The sequence below is a fragment of the Miniopterus natalensis genome, chromosome 6, assembly GCF_054644295.1.
Source record: "Miniopterus natalensis isolate mMinNat1 chromosome 6, mMinNat1.hap1, whole genome shotgun sequence".
Taxonomy (NCBI): domain Eukaryota; kingdom Metazoa; phylum Chordata; class Mammalia; order Chiroptera; family Miniopteridae; genus Miniopterus; species Miniopterus natalensis.
Window position 1 is genome coordinate 75911072 of NC_142086.1, and position 19904 is coordinate 75930975.

The following is a 19904-nucleotide window of genomic DNA, read 5'->3' on the forward strand; positions in this document are numbered from 1 at the left end:
CGTCGGGCCCCTTCACCGTGCTCATCCATTCAAGGTGGCCACCCTCAGGATTCTGCTCTGGGCCAGCTCCTCTTCTTTACTGGTCACTAAGTTTAACCCTTTCCCTTTGCCGCAGTGATTGGTTCAAAGAGGGGCACATGATTCAAGCTAGCCAAGGAGACTTATTTCTGGAAAATTTAAGCTCTGCTCTTGCTTGGATTAGCTACCTGGAAAACTGAACTCTGATAATATCATTGTAGTTCCTGACTCCTTATCGCTGCTCTTTTCATTTATTGTGCCAATAAATTCTTGGGTTTCTGACACTGACAAGCACAAGGGTCTTTTATATCGGGAAGGAAAATCTGGAGAAGGAGGCATGTTGGATTTGAAGTGTAGAATATCAAAAAAACAAGGTTTTTCCAATGAAAAACCCTAGACCAGAAAAATATAATACAAGCCACATAGATGTTTGAAAATTTTCTAATTCCTCCATTAAGGAGAAACAGGTGAAAGAAATGTTAACAAAGTATTTTATTTAACTCAGTATATAGAAATATTACCATTTCAATATGCAATCAATATAGAAAATTGCAGTTTCATTTTAAAATTTAAACTTAAATGAATTAAAATGAACTACAATTAAAACTTGAGTCCTAAGTCACGTTAGCCCCATTTCAAGTGCTCGATAGAATTAGCCAGCACAGTCCTAGACTAGATCCTAGAGACAGGTGGAGTCAAAAGAAGCCCAACTGAAGCTGAGCCTGAAGTCAAACGTTAAGGCCTTAGAGTGCGGAACTATTTAATATTTTCAGGTAAGGAAATGACGCAGGCAAAACAAAGCCTCGGTGAAAATACACTGGCAGCTACAGCATCCTGAAAGCTTTCCTTATTTCTCAGTCACATTAATGACACCTTTCTCTATAACTGTGGAGTCATAGGCCGCATGTCAGATTCTCTACGGGGAGAAACGCCCAGTTAGAGTAAGGCAGTCTGGAAACTAATCTGGTGTTGAGGAGAATTCTCCGAAGCCCTCATCTACCCATTCTTTTGTCCCTAATGAGATCTGGACCATTTCCAGGGCACTAAGTGGTGCATCAGCTTCTGATTCCTGCTTCTAGACTATCAGGTACAGTAAGAATGAGGGAATCGGATGCTAGATGCACAAATGACTAAACACTTTTTTCCCCCTAATGTGTGCATTAACTGAAAGACTGGTCCTGATCTGAGACCTATTCAAATAGGGAAACAATAAGACTCTCATAGTCAAGAAAATATACTACCTGCTGCCAGCTCCCAAGGGGGTGAAATATGCTTTACTTTGTTTTTGTCCCATCCCAGTTTCTTGTTTGTAGTAGATTTCCAAAAACTGTATTTGTTTTAATGAAACTAGTAACTTATAAAATACAAATAATAGTCTTTCAGTTTTTCTTGGATAACGAATATAAAACAGAAAATAACACTTTAAAAATGGTTTTCAACTTTTAACCTATCTCGCATATTTGCATAACTTCTTGATTAATTTTTTTCTAATCAACATTTTATTTTCTTTAAATTTTTCATACATGCAAAAAGGGTTTAAAGATATATTACTTTTCATTCCTGGGACATTCATTACAATTTCCATCAAATGAGTATATAAATTCTAAGAGCCTGCCATGTCCTAGTAAATGAATTATGTTAATAGAAACTTGTTTTAATAAGAAACGCTCTTTTTCTATAAGAACGTTTGAAATTCCTGAGCAGAGACGCTTTCTATGATTAGTGACACGCTTTGCTTCTGCCAGCTGGGAGAGGGCTATGTTTGTTATTTCTATGGTGAAACAAAGAAAGGATATGTTCTCCTTCCACAGCACACAACCATAGCAATACAACCACGTTTCAAAATGGGCACTGGGTCAAAAGAAAAAGTCTCTGGAGGGAAGCTGCTGGGGACTGGCCGTACCTAAATCTACAGCAGGTAGCCGAGCGGCCGTTGGCGATGGCCACAGAAGATCACAGCCCCTGCGGGAGGGCTGTGGCTGCTTTTATGAGACTCCCAGGGAACAGCAGTGTGCGTAATGTGGGAAGTGCGTATAAAATGATACGTTGGTTTCATTTATTTGCTTTTTGTTTGTTTGGAGCAATGATGAGATATGTATTTGAGAATGTTAGGGGGGTTCCGTTTATGGGACTGTAAGCATCAAAAAGAGAAAGAGCATTTCTTAAGGGGGATTTAATGCCTGCTCTTTGGAAGCAGCTGCCTTTCTCAACAGAGCTAACTACTTTTGAGTTTTGAAGAGCAGTTCTGACAGTTGATGGGAAGTGTGGATGTCATTTGGCTACTATAGAGCGAGCCCTTGGTGGTCATATTGCAAAGCTTTAGATGTGATGGTTTGTTATAAAACACTGACATGAGCCTTAATGTGTTCTGTTCTTCCCCAAAGCCAATTACTAGCAGTTACACAGTTTTTAGAAGTCTTCAAATTAAGTCGCATATGTTTACAGTGTCTGAAAATTCACAAAAATATCAAAGCTCAAATCCTTGGCACACACTGGAGAAACTAAGCCCTTACACTGTGTTCTTAATTAAATCAGGCGTTTGCAAAGTTTTTTGAGTGTCAGGACATGATGAACTTTTGCTTCCTGAAAATACTTTATATATATAATGTATATGTGTATATACACACACTATGCATATACATGTTTTTTTTGTGTGTGTGGGAGTTACAGAAGCAACATGTCATCATCATAAAACTGTAAGGAGAACAATAAAAATTACTCTTTGTTTCAATCAGCTGGAGATTATTACTATTCAACTTTTATATACACCCTTCCAGATTCATGTTCATATATAGCAGAATCCTATATAACTGCTTTTCTATTTTTACTATTCATAGAGTGGGAAAATGCATAATGACAAACCTACTATTAATTTACTAATACTTCTTCACAATATCACCTACATACATTTGAACATAGTAAAATATATTCTCATAGACCGTATATGTCCAGGCTACTGAAGTACCTGTAGATGTATGAGTTAGCGACCTTTTATGTCCCACACATTTAGAACCACTGATTGAAATCTTTTAAAACAAGCCAAGCTTGTGTGACACTCTGATTGCTCTACGTTCAGGCAATTTCAGCTGCCAGCGCTTCTGTTGTTATCTACAGACACGCTTGGACTATTTGCTACAAACCAAGATAGGCCTCAACTCGCAAGAGACAGGCTTGGGAATCAGCCTGTCTGATTATGTAAGTGGGTGACTTCAGGAATTAAGTATCAGTGGCTTGTGTGTTAAAGGTGAGTGAGAAGTATCAATAATTTCTTTCCACAAAACCTGGAAAGACAAGATCCAGAGGAGATCTTTATAGAAGGAAGGATACACCTTAAGGAAGTTAGTTGGGCAAATGAAGGTTTTAGGGAGATGAATAGTCAAAAGCTAAGAGAACTGTGCAATGAATGTCATACTGAGGATGATCAGGAGATTAAAATTCACAAGGAAAGTTATGTCAGAAGCAGCAAAAGTAGTATTTAGAAAATCACCAATTTCTTTTTAATTTGGAAACAAAATTCTAAATAAAGGTAAGCTCAGAAAATATGATGAACACTTATGTACCCACCCTCAGAATGAAAAACTACTAATGCTTAAGTATCTCTTTGTTAGATGATTTCTCCTTTATGGAGCTCATTTAAAAACCAAACCTTGAAGTACAAGGAATAGGTGAGTAAGTATTGGGAAATTATTAAAAAAAAAAAAAAAAGACTAGAAAGGGAAAAGTACTTTTGGGAGAAAGAACTCATATGTAATGCAAATGACACACACTCAAAGAACTTTTAGAAAAATGACTCATTGGAATTATTTTAAATTGCAGAGACTCATCAAAGAGGGGAGGTTAACTCTGACATGATTTAACATGCTCTAAGTAATTTGGTCTCCACAGTCATTTGATTACAACTCTTTAACTGATTAATCTCAGAAATACAGACAGGCTCCAAGTTATATTGGGATCTGATCCAAAAGTTTATTTGTATCTTAGCTGTTTGAATTTGCTCGCCCATAGTTATAAGGTTATCTTTTGTTAATTTTCTCGACTGGTTCATAACATATAACATGACACAGCCAAGATGAATAGCTCCTTCAGAACCCCTCATACATCATACATAATAAACTGTGATAATAGTGTGGTGGTTTTATTTAGGAAAAAAAAAAGTGTTCTATGGCTGTATAACAAATCACCACAAATTTAGCAGCTTAAGCAGCAGAGTGAATCATCTCACAGTTTCTGTGGAGCAGGAATCCCGCACCGATCAGGCGATGTTCAGAGCTGCTATTCTCTTCTGAGGCACAGGGTTCAAGCTCGAGCAGGTTGTGGACAGAGCTCAGTTTCCTGTTGTTTTCGGACTGAGGCCCCCATTTTCTTCCTTGCTGCAGGCCAGAGGCTGCTCCCTCCCCCCAGAGGCCATATTCTTTGCCACCTGACCTCCTCTACTTTCACGCTGGTAACAGAACATCTTGCATGTCAAATCCTCGCATGTAGTGAGTCACCACCTTCCTCGGCCTCTGACCTCTAGACCTAGATTTAAGGGCTCGTGTGATGAGCCCAGGCCCACCAGAAAAACCTTCCCATTCTAAGGTCATCTGATGTAGGATCTTAATTACTTTTACAAAACCTTTTAGAGCGGTGTCTAGGTTAGTGTTTTATTAAATAATTGGGAGTTGATATGTACACGTCAGGGTCCAGGAATCCAGGCCCTATCGTAGAATTCTGTCTGTCCCAAACCCTATCGGAGAGTGATACACACTGACACGTAAGGATGGAATGACGTGATGTGAAGCATCTGCAGAGAAAGAATCCAACAACAGAGTGAGGAACAGATGCCATGTCATTGGCAAAATATTAAGAGTTGTTGAAACTGAATGATGGATATTTAGGGGTTTATTTTACCATTCTTTCTGGTTCTATCGTGTTTGAAAATATCCACTAGAATTTAAGAAAGAAAGGGAGGAAAAAAATAAATAAATGAATGAATGAATAAATGAATAACTAACTAACTAACTAAATAAATAACATGTCCTTCAGCCTTAATCTTGGGGCCAACCTTGGTTGACACTGAAGTTTAATCTGGTTGAGAATAAACTCATAGCCTAGATTCTTCCTTTCTTCTGGATCCCTTGTCCAGTCATTCCTCAGCCCTTTAAAGCACACAGAAAATTGGGACTGAGTGGATACCAAAGCATAGCTGGTATGGCCAGGATGGAGTATGTTAGTGGGTAGGTAAGGGCGAGAGCATTTGCCATGCTGAAGGGGAGGAGCACGTGTGAGACGGAGATCTCTGGTCAAAGGGACATTTGTAATCAAGTGATCCCTTATATGGTTGGACGGGGTAAGGAACTAAGGAGGCCTGAAGGAGAGAGACTGTCTTCTAAAACAGAAGAATGTTAGCAATAAATGCGGAGGAAGTGATAGCCTTACCAAATCTCTATTATGCAATTCCTAATGTAACGTGAAATTTAGGCAAGGGTATCAAAGATATGCAAGTCACTGAGTAAAAATTTATTAGAGAACAGAATATTCACCAATTTAAAATATCACCCTACATGTAGATTTTTTTTTTTAAATTATGAAGAGCAAATGGACCTTCGTAATGAAGAGATCTTACGATTACTATTTTAACTGAGTGATCTAACTTGAGATTACAAATAGTAAGTTATGTAACTCCTGATTAATGCAATGAGAGTTATATACTATGAAGGGTATCATATTTTTGCCCAAAATGTTTAACTTGAATCTAATCATAAAGAATTAATCACCCAAGTCCAAAACGTGGGGCATTTTACTAGACAACTGGCCTGGACTGTCACAAAAGTGTGTCATTAAAAACAACTAAAAAGCATAAGGACTGGTTTAGATGAAAAGACTCCAGGGAGACTTAACCAAATGCAATAAATGAACTTTGATTGGATCTTAGTTTGAAAAAACAAGTTGCAAAAGACACGTTTGAGACAAAAATCTGAATATGGGTGTGAGAATGTCTTAATGAGGAGAATTGTTCTAAAAGAGAGATGAAGTATCCTGGTGTCCAGCAGCAACTTCAACACACATATGTGTGTGTGAAGTGAGATCAAACAAATTTGTAAATAGTAAGAAATGGTGAAGATTCTGTAGGTGGTTTCTCTACTAGTCTCTAACTTTTCTGTAGGTTTAAATGTTCAAATATAAAGAAAAAAAAAATGACACAACCTTTCTTGACTATAGTTTCTGCATCTGTAAAATGAAGAGATTTAGAATAAATTATCTCTAAATTCTCGACTATTCTTTGATTATATGTAAACTAGAATATAGGACAAGGCAAGAGTTGAATTTTAAGAATTTAATGAAACAGATTAGAAGGATAAGATATGTGATACTGATGATATGAGCAGTTAATTAAAAAATTGTGAAGAGCTTGTACTCTACCATCTTGTACATAATTTGTTTTTTGGGGGGTTACTGATGGAATTACACTAAATCACTTTGATTTTTTTCAAACTTTTAAATATAATAGAATGCCCAAGTTATTTCTAGTTTGAGGATAATAGTTACATGGTTGATATATTAAAATATATCTATTTCATATCCATGGTATATTTTTTGAGAAAAAAGAAATTCATCAGTGACTTCCTGTCAAATATTGTGGACAATTTTCAGAAACTATAGAAAATTTGTACATATGCTATATTAAGTAATAAACAGATTATTACCTACTATCAGTTCTTAAGAAAATAATTTTAATTTTTTATTCAACAGACTAAATTCCTTGGTCCTTTAGCATGTAGTAAACTGGAAAAATTGATAATTCTCAATTGCTGGGCATTAATTAAAAATTATATCTTGTAAAATTACATTTATTATTAGTTAGCAAGATTGAAGGATACAGATGTTCAAAGTATACTCTAAATGCAAGAATTTCAGCTGTTTTCATTAGAAATTCCAAACAATGTTACACGGAGAGTCTGAATAAAAAGTACTGAATGTTGATAAATAATATTCTTTCTCCATAGTGACATAAAATATTATTTGGAAAGATAATAAGGAAGACCTTCTCTTTCAGTTCCAAAATCTTTAGACAAAGGAATATTTTTTAAATGATTTCCTGCATATATTGCAAATATTTATTTATAAACAATTTTTGACATCCTGTCTTTTATTGGTTTACTTATATTGGAGTATTTTATTAAAAATTATCATGCGTTTAAATTTATCATAACTTTATGTTTAAAATTATGCTGAAAGCAAAAAATGAAAAAATCATAGTTCAAAGTTTTTGCTCTCTATTTTACTACATATAATGTCTAGTTAAGACTATAAGCAAAAGTGATATAATAGGATATGGCAGAAAAGTTTGGAGAGAGTATCATATCATTATTGAAAGATTTGATCAGAATATGTTTTCTAAAAAGTACCAATTTTAGAATGAAAATGGTGTTTGCTTCCCATTTAAACTCTCCTAGGTTCTTTATAGCTAACCCGAGCATCTACATCCTATATTTAAATCTTTTTGCCAAGCAAAAACGTCACAATCCATGGACCTAAGCATCAATGGGTTATTTTGTCTTTGTTTGACTAAATCTTTGTTTTGTTTCCCTTGAAAACATCCAAACTTATGGACACATTAATTTTGTAAATATTGGTCATAGTGGTACATTTTGAAATCATTCTTTTTTCTTGTAAAACATGAATGTAAATTTATTGAGTTAAAAATAAATTATGCTTTGTCACATATGGATCATGTCTTCCTCTGACCCCACAGTGAATATTAAGGTGGCTGCATTTTGACCCACAAGTGTAATTTGTGTCCTACGTCACGCAGCACATTATTTACAATTACATATATAAATACGCACCACACTCATCCATCCACATTCAACAGACATTTGACTGAGTGATTCAACGAGTGAGCTATCCTGTGACATTAGTAGGTACTCAAGACTGAGAAACAAGCTCCCACATAATAAATAATTCTTTAAAAAATTAATATGAGCATTAGCACTGAAGACTTTAAGTTGAGACCAGTAGGCCTTCCTATTGTTTAGTCGATTTTCCACATTTTCGTATCACGTTTCTGTTTGTTTCTCTCTTACTTTCTCTAACAATTAATTACAAATTTCAGAATTGGCAAAACTAAACAGTTTTTTCTACTCAAGCATTACTCCTTGTTCACCATAACAGAATATGTTTGTCATTGCTTAACTAAACAAGGGAGAAACATTGACTCTACCCTCTGTCTACTCATTTGCCAAAGTCACATCTTTGTCTGATTTACTGGCATCTGTTTTATTTTAGCTTGGTCAAGAAAACAATAAAATCACAAACTGTACTACAAAGGACCAGCAGTGTGACTGAATCAATGCACTACCATCCATTACAATAGTTATTTGTGACATGAATTTTGTTACAAGGCGCTCCTGTACCTGATTCTAGGGGAGAGGGGAATGTGGCGGTGCCTGCGCGGAGTGCCTTGCAGCCCTCCAATGCAGCGATCTCATGTTGAGTAAAACAATTTGCAGCACTCTGACTCTTTCCAGGCAATTTCCCAAATTGTCAAAGGCAAACTTACCACTGTTTATGCTACTGAATGTTTGAAGTTTGAAGATCGCAGTGTTATTGTACTCTGAAATATGTTGCATAAGGTCTCTGCTGTGTATCTAAATAAATTAGTAATTTTACTTAAGACAACTTTTATATATAGATTGGCATTTAAAAAAAAAAGTGATTCAATGTATTTAGAAGGTTTATACTAAACAACGTTATTATGAAACTAAGAATGCCCTTGAATAAAGGCTTAGGTCATTTGAGTATTCCTCTCACTCTGGGGCCTATCACATGTCTTAATGGAATACCTAAAATTAATATTTTAAATGGAATTGCATTATAAAGACCTGAATATCATATAAAAATACTGGCATAATCTTTGCACCATTGCACCCCATAAAACCTGTACATTTTCTAATTCAAATGGAACTACATTATTAAGCTATACTTGTTCACTAATGCTTCATAATGATTATATTAAGATCAATTTTGGTAATAGTTCTACATTTCTCATCTTCTAGTTTAAAAATATGATAATTCCAGCCTAACTAGACCTGCAGCTACTTCCTCTTCCTGATTTGGAATGAATAGTAATTGCAACTTTATAGTGACATTTAAGACCAGGTTTCAAAAATTTTGAAGGCCTGGGGCAGGGGGCGGGTAGAAATGGTCAATGTGAAAAAAATGGGGACATCTGTAATTCTTTCAACAATAAAGATAAGTTAAATTTTTTTTTTTTCTCATATAAAACTTTGTCACATCACCTTGAGGTGCCTAGAATACCCAGAAACAGTAAATTGACAAAAATTGCTTGTCATTTGTAGGCATGAAATCTTACTTTTTATCTGTCTCTTGTCATGGTAAGGAAACTATTATTCTGTGACAAGAAAATCCAGTGCATTTGTTTTCCTTCTCACGTTTTTTCAATTGCCATGTCTCCCTGTCTGCCTTATACTTCTAATGGTTCATTCTTCTAGTTCAATCTGCCCAGTAGACATGAGACATCAACCATTTCCATCCACCCCCTTGTACCTGGCTGAACAACTCTTCTACTACCACGAATATTGGCTATAAATTGTCATTCTGGGATGAGAAAAGATTGGATTACACGAACTTCAGAAAAAGCTTTCTGCTTTTGGTGAGTCTCCAGGAAATATCCTTGCCCTAAAATATCTACTTTCCAAGAATCTGGTCACAGTGCCTGAAATCCCAGCATGTTCCTGAAATTTTTAGTTTTTCCAAAGTTTGTTACTAACATACAAATTCCTGGCTACTGGGCATCGATCTGGTTTCCATATGCAGCTATTTTATAACCTAACAGTTTTATCTTCCTGGGCTTACTGAACCTGGAAGGAAAAGGGCTTTGGCAACTAAGGAGGGTGGTTTGTTGGGGCCGGGGAGCTTTCATGAAAATACCAGGCTGCTCTGAAAATGGAGATTTCCTTGGGACAACAGGCAAGACCAGGAAAACTGAGGATGCTGTTTGCGGCACTGTGGGAGAGAGCAAACCTGGCTTTGATCCTGGAACTATAACGTTCTCTTTTGTGCCCTTAGACGTACTGCTTACCTTGTCTGAACTTCATTTTTCTATGCTTAAAATGGGTCTAAAAGTAACTTATCAGGACCATAAAGGATGTGTGCAGAAGGCCTGGCTCTGTAGGAAGCACACATTGAGGAAGATGAGAGGGAGTAAGTGTTGGGATTACCCTCTGCCTCTTTGCCACTTTTAAGGTTTATAAACCTTTGGTTTCAAAATAAAAATGATGGAGACACTCAGTGACCTTTCTGCTTCAAGTACTTAGAGTAAGGCGCACAGTGCCAGAGACTGACTTCAGTAGACTTCAAAAAAGTTCTCCGTCCGAGAACTGGCTTGGCTGGAGCAGAGAATCCTTAAGTCGGTATCCAGGGGCGCCGGGAAAGGGGGTTGGAAAGTCAGGGTAGAGATAAGATGTAGGGCTTGGCACAGGGCGCTCTTATGCGTTTGCTTTCTATCTGGCAGGTTCTGTCAACGACTGGAATCAGAGAGAATGAAGGTTTCCTCACATCTCAATTTCTGGCATCTGTCTGGTTTCAACATTGTGAAATATTGAAGGTTTCTGGACCTTCAATATTCTCTTCAATTACAAAAGGAAATAAGTGTCTGTTGAGTGCCTATCTGTGTTACAATGCAGACATGTCCTTTGCTTTATATAGCCATATTTTTTTTTAGTCCAGAGGGACAGAAATATTTAAACAAAAAAATTTATTTAAAAACATGACATGAACTACAATATGAGGCATTTTAGGGGGCAGTGGGACCTGAGGGGTATCTGCTCATAAAAAACCAAAAATACAAAACAAACCTCTCCTGCAACAGTCAACACTGAATGAATGTCTTTCCATGCAGCCATGCCTCAAAACAATGATTAATATATTTAATTTATTGAAATATTTTCCCTATGTTCTTCCTATCATATCTTATAAATCACTAGAATCAAATTTAAGTATCTAAGTTATGACTGTCCCAGAAAAATCACAGTAATATTCTACTTAATCAGTGATCATTAATCAATAACCTTGCTCTCATGGAGTAAATCAGAAGGAACCAGTAAAATACATCTGCTATGTGGCTGTCAGAAAGTGGTCTTTAAGATCATTGTTTCTTTGTTTGCTTTGATGTCCCCTAAAGGCTGGCCCGTGGTACCCAGTGAGAAATCTGAAGAAATCAGGTACTGTGGAAACAGCAGTGTCCCAATAAGAGCCTGGAAGGAATCTGAACTTTGAAAATGAGTATGAAATGGATTTTGTTGATAAAACTGTTGTTCCAATAGCAAGGCAACATGGAATGCATTTTAAAATGTTTTCAAAGTGATCAGAATGGAAAAAGAGTCATCTAAAGTGATAAGCTTCCATTATTTGGAGTTTTCACTTATATGGAATATTACTTTTATTGGTGATGATTAATAAATAAGATATTAAGGGGGTCTGGGTGAAAAATAGTGAAGGCATTAAGCAAAACCAAACAAAACCTCATAGACAGAAAACAGTATGTGATTACCAGAGGGAAAGGGGGTGGGGGAGATAGGAGAAGACATGGGGGGATACATGGTGATGGAAGGAGGCTTGACTTGGGGTGATGAACACATAATACAATAAACACATGATGTATTACAGAATTGTACCCCTGGAACCTAAGCAATTTTATTAACCAATGTCACCCCAATAAATTTTAAAAAATGAAACATTATTTAAAAAACCTTTAGACATAAGTATTTATGTCTTCAAAATATTTGCCTCTAATTTCTAAAAGCTTGTAACCAAACTATTATGTTTTTCTCTCTAATCTCTGGTTCCAGGGTCAAATGAAAAACCTGCTCTTTAAAGAACATTTCACTGAAAATTAAGACCCTGTCTCATGTAAAGTTCATGTAACAAAAATAAAAATAGAAGGTTCTGGACTCATTTAAAGCAAGTGAATATTTAAAGAGTGACATATGATTTACATCTAATTTATCTCATACTGGAAAGAGGGGCTAAGAGTCTTTCTGGACCAAGAGCTAAAGAACTAAAACCCCAAAGAAAAAGGAAAATCTTCAGATCAGCATTTCCAATTAAACACAATTCTAAAAATCCACCTTCCAAAATAATTACAGAAGATTCCATTTCTTAGGTGGCAGTTAATTTTCAAAGAACTGAAATTTTAAAAGAACTGACAAAATGTATGTGATCCTATAATGTAGATGTAATAGTAGCAATTGCACCACTAAGGCTGTGATATTAAAACGGTATCTGCCACTAGAAAATAAAGCTCCAATTTAAACTAGAATGTTAGTAAATATTTCATCCACTCCAACCTCATTTTGAGCCTTGGTTCAGCCCCTTTTGCACCATTTCCACAGCTTGCTAATTAAAACATTTTCCTGTCTCTAACCTTTATTCCCTCCAGTGTTTCCTCCTGCTTTGATAAGATTGACCTTCCTCTAGCAATACGATTCTACGTCACTCTCACTCTAAGAAACCTTCAAAGGCTCCCATTTTCAACTGAGGGAAGACAGTCCTGTCAGGCTGGACTACAAATTCTTGTATTCGGTGGCTTTTCAAATGAGCTTTCTGGAATCCTAATGACCCAAAGAGGTGCTTAGAGAATCCCATGAAATTTTGGTTCAAGTGTGAGGAATGCCGAGACTGTAACTATTTATTGTCTATTGCCCTGCCGTTCAAATGTCTAAATGTCATTTTACCAGAGCACTGCAGGAGTACCTGTGCTAGATTTGAACTTAGAGAATAATTATTACTTTGAAACATTTTGCATATGAGGGTTCTGCAAAAAATTTTATTTAGAAAAGATTTCGATCTATTAAAACAGTTTGAGAAAAGTTGGTCTATAACATGTCTACAATTTTATCACCAAACGTGCCATAGTTTCCTGTGTCTCCTGTAAAGCTGGTTCCTCCACCAGAAATTCCGCCCCCTTCATCCTGTTCCCCGAGTTACCACGGTAAATCTTTGCACGGCCATCACAGTCTTTCTGATCCATCTACCCAACGCTCTCTTTACTTTGTATCATGTTTATCGCACTCATTGGATTTTTTCTTCCCTGTGTTTCGTCCATACTCCATACTAGATTTATTTTTCTTGAAGGCAGGAATTGTGGCTTACTTAGCATCAGTTATTAAATGACCAACTTTTTAAAGAAAGGCATTCAGTACTAAGATTTCTGAGAATAAAAATAACCACCATTAGCACCATCACATCTCGCACATTTTATAAATTCTATGATTTAAGAGCAGCACCTTTTCAAGAGCCCTGTCCAATGACAAATGTGCTCGAGTTAGTAAAGTATGTAAATTATGATCATTTCATAAGGCACATGAAAAATCACTGATATTTAAGAATGACTCATGATATGGGAAAATATGATTAGTGATACGAATAATAAAAAGAACAATAATTTATCGAATGCTTATCATGTGCTAGACCTTTCCATATATTTTCTCATCTCATCCTAACAGTTCTCTAAAATGGGCAGCACCTCACTTTTAAAGAAGAGAAAGCTGATATTCCAAGAGGCCAGGTCATTTGCTCAAGGTTAGAGTAAGTGGAAGAGTCGGAGCTGAAATAGGGTCTGTGTGGTCCAAGAGCTAAGGTTCATCCCACTATCCCTCAGGATGGAAACAAACAAAATAACAAAAGTAATGGCACATGTATGAATTCTTCATGCAAGAAACGTTTAATGTTATTATTCATTACATAGAGTTTGAGACATTTCATGTTCATTTTAAAATTCTTGCTCTAGGATTTCCCCAAAAAACACACCAGAGCCAGTGGCAATAGAAGGCAACAACTGAAAAGTGGAAATGTTATCGCATTAGTTACAGATGTGAACTTCAAGCTTGCTGCTTCTGAGAGTAAGAAAAAAGAGTAAAAAATACACAGTAAATATTAGTTAAATACAGATTCGCGAGCAACTCTAGTATTGCTAATTGAGTAGTGATTAGAGCTAAGTAATCAGACAGAAACAGACTCCCGGTCACCGCAGAGTGGATGAAGGACATTGATCACGATGCTCCTGAAGTCTACGAAAGTTTCAGATTTCCAGCTCCTGGCCAGCTTACCTCATAGCTTGAACGAATGCCAACAACGTGAGTCTCCTTGAGAGACCTATCGCCTCTCCACTAAGGCAACCCTAGGTCAGTCCTGTGTGTACCTACTCATCCGGGTGGCAGTCTTTCTGATTTCAGTCCTGGCTTTACGTCCTTTGACTCTGTCTAAAAACCGGTTGCTTCATTTCACAATACTTAGCAATTCAAAAATTGTCCTCGGGCCACTGAGCTAAATATTCACCTTGATGGGTCCTAAGTAAGCTTAATATCTTTCATAACGTTCACTCCTGTTTCTTCCTTAATTGTGATCCTATAGAGTTTGAATTCTTAAGTATAAGTAGCAAAATAACAGTAGCTGCAATTTATTAACCTCCGGGCATTCTGAAAGTAGCTTATTTGAATATCACTTTGAGACAACCCTCAGGGTACCACTGGGAAGAAAAGAGCCTGAACAACAGCCTCGCCCTGGGAAGGTGGCTTTGGGGAGAGGAGAGCAGAGGCACAATTGTTAACCAGCCCCAGTGCTGCGGGTTGAGCTCCAATTACCCAGGAACCAATTCTCCTAAACTGTTTACAAGGCCTCCCTCCCCTTCTCTCTCCCCTCCCATACTCCCTTCTCTCTTTCCCCCATTCCCCCCTCCCTTCCCCCCATCCCTCCTTCCTTCTCATTTTTCATACTGATTTTCCTGACCTCATCTCCTCTCTGATCCTATATTGATTGATCTAAAGTATGACTTTTCGTTTCATGAGAACATTTTCCAAAGTCAGAGTGAGCAGAACCACTTTAGACCATGATATATCAAGGTGATGTTTTCAGTGTACAAACAAGAAACTGTAAATAGGAGATCGTTGTAATCGCTACCCAATTAACAAGATTTCACTTCTATTTAGAAATTGAAGGTGATTTGTATCTATTAAACACAGCCATCATTTTCTTTCAAAATGGGAAAATTATAACTAATGATTATCAAATTTTCATTATATGACAGGCACTTGGCTAAGTGTTTTACATGAATTTCTCTCTATAATCTTCAAACTGAATACCTGTCAGACAATAGGTATCATTATTATTATTACTTAACAAGTGAGGGAATTGAGACTTAAAGAGATTAAGCAATTTGTCCAAGGTCACCCAGCTAGTAAGTATTCAGACTCAGAACGTGAAACCAGATGCTACTAACAAAAAGAAAAAACAACTCTTAATCACACTGCCATAGATTTTAAATTATTAATTTTAAGCTATATCTTTTGGTCAAAACCACCTCTCCAAAAGCTATTATAGAATAAACTGAATGAAATGCAAAAAGCAGACTGGTCAGATTTCACAGAGAATTAGTTTGGGTCAATAATAAAGTCAGTTCCAATAATAAACTCTACTTGAATTTCACCATATTATGAAAAATGGCATTTTTTTCCCCTTGTAAAAATCTTTTCATGTAGTGTGGTAAGATGATCTAAAACACCATATACCAATTTTCCTGTTAAAGTCTTTCTGCAGAAATATTCTTACAATGGGAAAAGCAAGGTTTTGTTCCTGCAGGGAAGTAATCTGCCACACTTTAATGAGAACATCTCCTTAAAAATATGGAGATGATATTTTCACATTCAGTACTATACTGACCTTTGGGCTCATATTTGGAGCTACAGTAATATTGAGGATTTATTTATCTATCATATTTTTATCGAATATCTGCTGCAGGCAAAGAGTTTCTGACAATAAGAAGGTCATATGGTCTAGTGTCAGACCTTACTTGCCCTAGCTAGACTCACCATGGCAACAGAGACTTGCATATCAAGATTAACCCCTCTGTTCCTGAAACAACCTGATCAGGAGCAAGTATATCAGGAGTATCCCTCCCACCTCAGGTAGAGATGCAGAGAATTACTTGTGTAGTCTCAGACCAAACTAAACAATGTCTTAAACCCATATCACCGTAACCTGCCTATCACTACTGTCTGGGACCTCTCACTGCTATTCCCTGTAGACTAGGCTGACCCCCGTGTATTTATACTAATCTAATCTAGGTTTTCATCTCCTTTTAAAACACTGTCATTGGGGCACTGGATACTTTTGGGGAGCTCATCTACTTTGGGGATCAGTTCCTTTAGCCACAGTCCCAACTGATGCAACAGTTGGAGATCCTAGCATGTTGTGCTGAATCCATTTAATTATGAAACATTTGTTAGAAATAGAACGAAATGTAAAGATCACTTGGTGTGTGATTTTAATCAGTAGACTCACTTCTTCATGTAGAATTTAATGAGTGAGCTCAATTTTAAAAACCACAGGACTAAATAGAAATGAAGGTGAAGTTAAAACAATAGTATAGAAATGAAAAGGTCCAAGATTCTCCCCCCTCCCCCATCTACCATACACACCTATATAAGTCTTTAGAGCACAGTCTTAACATTCTTGATTTGTTCCAACTAATCCTGAGCTTCAGGTACCTCGTCCAGAGTCACCCAACTAGTAAGTCTGGGACACAAAATTCAAACCCAGTGTATTAGTCAGGGTTCTCCATAGAAACAAACAAAACTAATAGTATGTGTGTATGTATGTGTGTGTGAGAGAGATTGAGACAGAGAGAGAGAGAGAGAGAGAGAGAGAGAGAGAGAGAGAGAGAGAGAGAGAGAGAGGGGAGGGTTGATTTATTTTGAGGAATTGGTGCACTTCATTGGGGGGACTGCTGGCAAGTCTGAACTTTGCAAGTCAGGGTGGAAGGCTGGAGACCCAGGGAGGAACTGATTTTGCTGCTCAAGTCTGAAGACAGCCTGGAGGCACAATTACCTCTTCTTGGGGGAAGACATTCTTTTTCTATTGAGGCCTTCAATGGATAGGATGAGATCCACCCACATTACAGAAAGTAATCAGCTTGACTCAAAGCCTACTACTGATATAAATGTTAATCACTTCCAAAAAGTACCTTCGTGGCAACATCTAAAGTGGTTGGTATTTGACCAAATATCTGGGTATCTTGGTCTAGTCAAGTTGATACATGAAATTAACCATAACTTCACTCATGGTTCTTAATCCAAAGTGCTACGGCCTTTCTGTTATGAAAAAGGGCTCAAGACCCACTAGAAGAGAAAGGACAGTGTAGGGTGTACGGCTTGTGGCTTACCCAATATTTCTTCTCTTCTCCTTCCTAACAAAACATAAAAGTTTTGTGTGAAGGCCAATGAGCCCACCTAAAATATTAAGCTTTTAAATTTTTCCTAGAGTTATTCTAGGCCAGTGAAACCTATGTAGAGGTTATGGCATGCAGCTTTGGGAAAGATCTTTAAAGGGATGAGCTGATTCAGCTGGTATGTGCCCCCCCCCCGCCTTGGCTTTTCCCTGTCCTTTGTCTCGCCTGGAATTTGGACCTGGTGACCGAAGCTACAACATGCATCTTGTGATCACAAATGTCAAGAGGACCAGAGAGACCTAAGTCCTAACATTTTTGAGCTGATGTAACTATCTCCAGATTTCTCATTACATGAGAAAAATAAAAATAAATTATTATTTTTTAAAGACCGTATTCATATACACAGTCTTCATTGATACGGACAACGACACAGTGAACTACAATGAAGATTTTGAAAACTGAGCAGTGATGAAAATCTTGAAACTGTGGCTAAGCAAGCAGAAGAAATAGTGTTGATATAAGTTAGACAGGGGTTCATTCAATGTTTGCAATAAGCACCCCAATCTTTTTTTTATTTTTTTATTTAAAGGGATGTAGCCATTTGTTCAAAGCTACTCAACTGGTAAAAGTGGTAGAGAATTCTCATTTTCCCTGAACTACATTACCAGCTTAAGAAAACCACCTTATAGGATGACGGTAATTCTATACACTGCCTCAAGTTGTTGGGGGAAGTATAGGCGAGAGTTAAAACCTGGAGCATTTTCGGCACATCCAAACTGATTTGAATATACTATTATGCCAATTTAGCAACGAATACCTGGAGCCAGAGGAGCTTCGGTGGTACAATAACCATAGAAAGTAAAAAATCAGCATTTTAGTTTAGCAGCTTTTTAAAACCATGTGCAGAAATATTGCTTTATACAACAGAATTTATAAAAATGGGGGATTCCATTTACAGCGACCCAGTTCCGAGAGCGAGGACCCAGCGTGATAATGAAACCAGCTTCCCTCGCAGTCCTCACGGTCCGGCCGCGGGCCCTGTACCTTCTTGCGGTTCTTTGTGATTTGGCAACCATATGTGGGTGACCTTCCAAAACGGCAGAGAAGGGTAAGTGAGCTGTTTGGTCACTGTTTAATCATAAAACACTTCTCCTACTCTTACCCAATAGGACAATTATATAAGAAAAGATTGCTTTCCATAGTCCCCACAATAAAGAGCTACATTTTAAAACTGCTTTTCTTTGATGGTTCAATGACTTTGTTTTTTAACTTACAATATTCTGGAAGCTGAAAATACATTAAATCTTCAGGTAATATGAAAACTACAAACATTTTAGAAGTTTCATATGAGACATTAGAGGTATGCTGTATTTTCTACCCAAAGGAACTAATTTCTGAATATTTATTTATTAAACAGTAATAATTACAAATATGACAGACACAATCCTAAATTTTCCTAATCTTCTCAGAGCATAAACACTTATAGTCAAGATTTAGTTCTTTAAATTCAAGGCTCTTATGTGTAAGAATTCATAAACAACCTAGTTTTACTCTATTTTAATGTTCTAAAATAGCACTGTAATCTTTTAATATTGTTTTTATGTTTCAACTGTTTAAATATAGCTATCAAAAATAACGTTAAAGTTTAAAATAATCTATTTTTAAATGCCAACAAATTTTTTGATTATATTCAAATATTATTTGCATACTTACACAAAATTAAAAATAGTTTGAAACATCAGCATTCTTAAAAAAGGAAATATTCTCTAATGGCCCTTCTCAGCATCTTTAGTCCATTGCACAGTACCTGGTAAATATTTTATATTCAGTAAAATTTAGGAAACTACTAAACTCATTGAACTATTACGAATTATTTTATTATCTGCTAAAATTTTATATTGATGTTAGAGAGAATCTAGGAAATTTTAACCATCCAAAAATTATAATCTACAATAAAGCATAAGTCAATAATCAAATTAACCCTAGGTTAGGACCTATTGGTTACAGGACATTTTGAGGTGTAAGTTTATTTTAAAATTTTCCATGAATATCAGCAGTGGCTACAAAGTCCTGTATTCTTGCTAAACATTTTATGTTCTAAACTGGTCCCCTCTGAATGGGAAGTGATTATTATTTTTTTAGTGTTAGTTATATTTACATTAGTACCTATTTAACATCTGTCAATTGGGAACAAATTTGTTCACCTACATCAACTTTTCCTGGGATGCTCCCTTTCTTTTTTCCTTTACTGGTTTCCCTTCCCCACAGCACTTCCCTTCTGCCTTCTCAAAAGGACATCTCTACTTGCCCTGCTCCCCCAAAGCAGAGCCAGGACAAGATGTTGTTGCTCCCCACTCTCACCCAGGCTCCATGGCTCCTCAGCTGTAACCCATCAAGACCTTCTCCTTCGAAGCCCTGTGTTGTTGCTGCTTTCCTTGCGGCTTCCATTCACCGACCTCCAGCAGAGGCAGTGTCTACAATGTCAACACCTGGACTGAACACTGTCTCTTCTCCTGGTAGCCCTCCAACCCCCTCGGCCTAACTGTTCAACACTAGCGGGGACACCCTAGTTACACGGGAAATGGACAGTCTCGGATACAGAAATTTAAAGCAGTAAACTAAGTTACAAAATGCCATGGATGGAAAGCCAAGGGGAAAA